Below are 4,902 nucleotides of genomic sequence, written 5' to 3'. Positions count from 1 at the left end.
AAGGTGAGTAGTGTTTTACTCTCATTTACTTGTGTGTGTTGGGGCGAACATGTAGGGTCATAATACTCTGTGGAGGGCATCATACTGTGTGGACGGCTGTGAGGGTGATCAGACTATGTTGGGGGTCTGTGGGGGATCATACTGTGTGGGGGACTGTGGGGACCATCATACTGTGTATAGGGTTCTGTGGCAATCATCAAACTACTTTGGGGACTGTAGTGGCCATCATACTGTTTTTGGGGAGCTGTGGCCAATCATACTTTATGGGGGACATCATATTGTGTACAAGGCTTTGGGGGTCATTATATTGTGTGTTTGTGAGGGGGGGGGCTATTAAATCTAACAAACTAAGTGGGAACTGTGGGGTCTGTGTAGCAATCACACTTATTTAGGGGAGCTGTTGATCATGGTACGGAGGGCTGAATAACAGGAGCAGTATTATTAATTGCTTTTTTGTCACGTTTATAAAAAGCGGTAAATAATATGGTTTTGATCTGCTTTATCGGGACAGAGACACTGATTCCAGCGATGTGTCACTTACTGGGCTGCTTGCTGCAGGTTTGATAAAAACCCTCTTTTAACTCTGAATGCTGAGCTCTGTATAACCCCAACCACACTACTGATTGTCAGCTTTTTGTGTAGCCATAAAGTGGCCTGTCGGTGGGGGCAGGGTTAAATAGACCTTATAAATGTGGAGGACTACATGTCAGCAGGTTTAGGGTATGTGCACACGTTGCGGATTCTCTGCGGATCCGCAGCGTTTTTTGCAGTGCAGAAACGCTGCAGATCCACAATTGATTTACAGTACAATGTAAATCAATGAGAAAAAAAAAATGCTGTGCACACTTTGCGGAAAATCCGCTGCGGAAACGCTGCGGATTAAAAGAAGTAGCATGTCACTTATTTTTTGTGAGTCTGCAGCGTTTTTGTACCCATTCCATTATAGAAAACCGCAGGGGCAAAAAACGCAGCAAATCCACAGGAAAACCGCAGCAAAAACGCACAAAAAACACTGCGGATCCGTACAAAAACGCGACAAATCCGCTGCTGCGTTTTCTGCCAGGAGAGGCAGAGTCCGCACCAGAAATTCCTAAGCCTAATCCGCAGCGTGTGCACATAGCACTAGTCCTCTAGTGTTAAAATCACTGTTTTATCAACGAGATTATGAAAACTACAGCAATCATCAAATCAGCAAAGATTCCCTTTAAAGGTGAGGTAGTGTTGATAGTCTTGGCTGTGTCCATGGCCACAGAGGCTGCTGATTGTGAAACATACTGTAAGGGTACCGTCACACAGTGCAATTTTGATCGCTACGATGGCACGATTCGTGACGTTGCAGCGTCGTATGATTATCGCTCCAGCGTCGTAGACTGCGGTCACACTGTGCAATCACGGCGCTGGAGCGATGCCGAAGTCCCCGGGTAACCAGGGTAAACATCGGGTTACTAAGCGCAGGGCCGTGCTTAGTAACCCGATGTTTACCGTGGTTACCAGCGTAAAAGTAAAAAAAAAAAAAACGTACATACTCACCATCTGATGTCCGTCAGGTCCCTTGCCGTCCGCTTCCCGCTCTGACTGAGTGCCGCCGTACAGTGAGAGCAGAGCACAGCAGTGACGTCACCGCTGTGATCTGCTCTCACTTTCCGGCCGGCAGACAGTCAGAGCGGGAAGCAGACGGCAAGGGACCTGACGGACATCAGATGGTGAGTATGTACGGTTTTTTTTTTTTTACTTTTACGCTGGTAACCACGGTAAACATCGGGTTACTAAGCGCGGCCCTGCGCTTAGTAACCCGATGTTTACCCTGGTTACAAGCGAACGCATCGCTGGATCGCTGTCACACACAACGATCCAGCGATGACAGCGGGAGATCCAGCGACGAAAGAAAGTTTCAAACGATCTGCCACGACGTACGATTCTCAGCAGGGTCCCTGATCGCAGTAGCGTGTCAGACACAGCGATATCGTAACGATATCGCTAGAACGTCACGAATCGTACCGTCGTAGCGATGAAAATGCCACTGTGTGACGGTACCCTAATACTACAATCTAAAACTATAAATTAAAACTTGAGAAAATGGTGTTATGGCATCAAAACCATCAACAAGAGTCAGCGCCATAATGGGTTTCTGATGAGATTTATCAGCACAGTAATTGCAATGTCATTTAGTAGGAATGAACATTAGTTGTGGATTTTAGTGATCCCATTGCATACACATTTAGAAAGGTCAAACTTACAGAGGAAAACTGTTCAGGCAGAAATTTGAAGTTCAGAATAGATCTTTCCCAATCTACAGTCCACTGGCCAGCTAATGCAGTGTCTGAACATATCCTAAGTTACTCATGTGAGAGCACAATACATTTAATGCTGTTAGCAGTAAGGGCACGGAGGGCAGGTTGCGGTATGCCTGTGTGCACACAATTTCAGTCAACTCAGTTAATATTCTCCTGCAGTTCATGGCAAATTAGGATTACAATAAAGCTGGGCTCAGACAGCTGGATTGCATTTGCATTTTTGGGTCAGTATTAGGCTGCTGTCACACTAGCGAGTTTTACGGACGTATGAGAGGTGCAGAAAATACGGATTGCATACGATACAATGATTCTCTATGGCCCAGTTCCTATCTGCCGTATTTTACTGATCCGTATTATACGGTCTTGTACGGTCGTAGAAAATCGCAGCATGCTGTGTTTGTCACCGTATTGCGCCAAAAAATCATCAATGAAAGTCTATGGGGGCGAGAAAAATACGGATTACACACGGACCAGCAGTGTGGCTTGCGAGAAATACGCACCAGTGTTATAGAGAAAAGCCGGCAATTCAGTGCGGTGTACAGTAAAATCACACTGACAGAATAGAATAGGTAGAATAAATGTCTACACATAGAATAGGTATATATAACAACTATATATATAAATATATATATATATATATATATATATAACTATATATATATATATATATCAGTGAGACACATATATATATATATATATATATTTATATTTCATACAGCGCTAGATATCATAAAAGCTGGTAATTCAGTTGCCCGCTTTTGCTCTCTCCTTCGCAAATCTGACATGATATGAGACATGGATTGCATACAGTAAACCATCTCATATCCCTTTGTTTTTGCATATTCCACACTACTAATGTTAGTAGTGTGTATGTGCAAAATTTGGGCCCTCTAGCTATTAAATTAAAGGGTTAAATCGCAGAAAAAATAGGCGTGGACTCCCGCGCAATTTTCTCCGCCAGAGTGGTAAAGCCAGTGACTGAGGGCAAATATTAATAGCCTAGAGAGGGTCCATGGTTATTGCCCCCCCCCCTGGCTACAAACATCTGCCCCCAGCCACCCCAGAAAAGGCACATCTGGAAGATGCACCTATTCTGGCACTTGGCCACTCTCTTCCCACTCCCGTGTAGCGGTGGGATATGGGGTAATGAAGGGTTAATGTCACCTTGCTATTGTAAGGTGACATTAAACCAGATTAATAATGGAGAGGCGTCAATTATGACACCTATCCATTATTAATCCAATAGTACGAAATGGTTAAAAAAAAAACCACACACACATTATTACAAAGTACTTTAATGAAATAAGGACACAGGGTGTTTTAATATTTTATTAGACTCTTAATCCACCTGAAGACCCTCGTTCTGTAAAAAAAGGAAAAATAAAAAAACAACAATATCCTATACCTTCCGTCGTTCTGGTCACGTTGCACGCATTGGCCCACGCCAAATTTTTCCGCGATTTAACCCTTTAATTTAATAGCTAGAGGGCCCAAATTTTGCACATACACACTACTAACATTAGAGGTGTGGAATATGCAAAAGAAAAAGGGATATGAGATGGTTTACTGTATGTAAACCATGTCTCATATAATGTCGGGTTTGGGAAGGAGAGAGCTAAAGCCGGCAATTGAATTACCGGCTTTTATGATATCTAGCGCTGTATGAAATATAAATAAATATATATATATATATATATATACACTCACCGGCCACTTTATTAGGTACACCATGCTAGTAACGGGTTGGACCCCCTTTTGCCTTCAGAACTGCCTCAATTCTTCGTGGCATAGATTCAACAAGGTGCTGGAAGATTTTGGTCCATATTGACATGATGGCATCACACAGTTGCCGCAGATTTGTCGGCTGCACATCCCAAAGATGCTCCATACAAGGCAGGATGGATCCATGCTTTCATGTTGTTTACGCCAAATTCTGACCCTACCATCCGAATGTCGCAGCAGAAATCGAGACTCATCAGACCAAGCAACGTTTTTCCAATCTTCTACTGTCCAATTTCGATGAGCTTGTACAAATTGTAGCCTCAGTTTCCTGTTCTTAGCTGAAAGGAGTGGTACCCGGTGTGGTCTTCTGCTGCTGTAGCCCATCTGCCTCAAAGTTCGACGCACTGTGCGTTCAGAGATGCTCTTAGGCCTACCTTGGTTGTAACGGGTGGCGATTTGAGTCACTGTTGCCTTTCTATCAGCTCGAACCAGTCTGCCCATTCTCCTCTGACCTCTGGCATCAACAAGGCATTTCCGCCCACAGAACTGCCGCTCACTGGATTTTTTTTCTTTTTCGGACCATTCTCTGTAAACCCTAGAGATGGTTGTGCGTGAAAATCCCAGTAGATCAGCAGTTTCTGAAATACTCAGACCAGCCCTTCTGGCACCAACAACCATGCCACGTTCAAAGGCACTCAAATCACCTTTCTTCCCCATACTGATGCTCGGTTTGAACTGCGGGAGATTGTCTTGACCATGTCTACATGCCTAAATGCACTGAGTTGCCGCCATGTGATTGGCTGATTAGAAATTAAGTGTTAACAAGAAGTTGGACAGGTGTACCTAATAAAGTGGCCAGTGAGTGTATATGTGTCTCAATGACATA

This window comes from Ranitomeya variabilis, chromosome 1, assembly GCF_051348905.1.
Source record: "Ranitomeya variabilis isolate aRanVar5 chromosome 1, aRanVar5.hap1, whole genome shotgun sequence".
In the NCBI taxonomy this organism is placed as follows: domain Eukaryota; kingdom Metazoa; phylum Chordata; class Amphibia; order Anura; family Dendrobatidae; genus Ranitomeya; species Ranitomeya variabilis.
The sequence above is the reverse complement of the archived record's forward strand: the minus strand, read 5'-3'. Positions refer to the sequence as shown.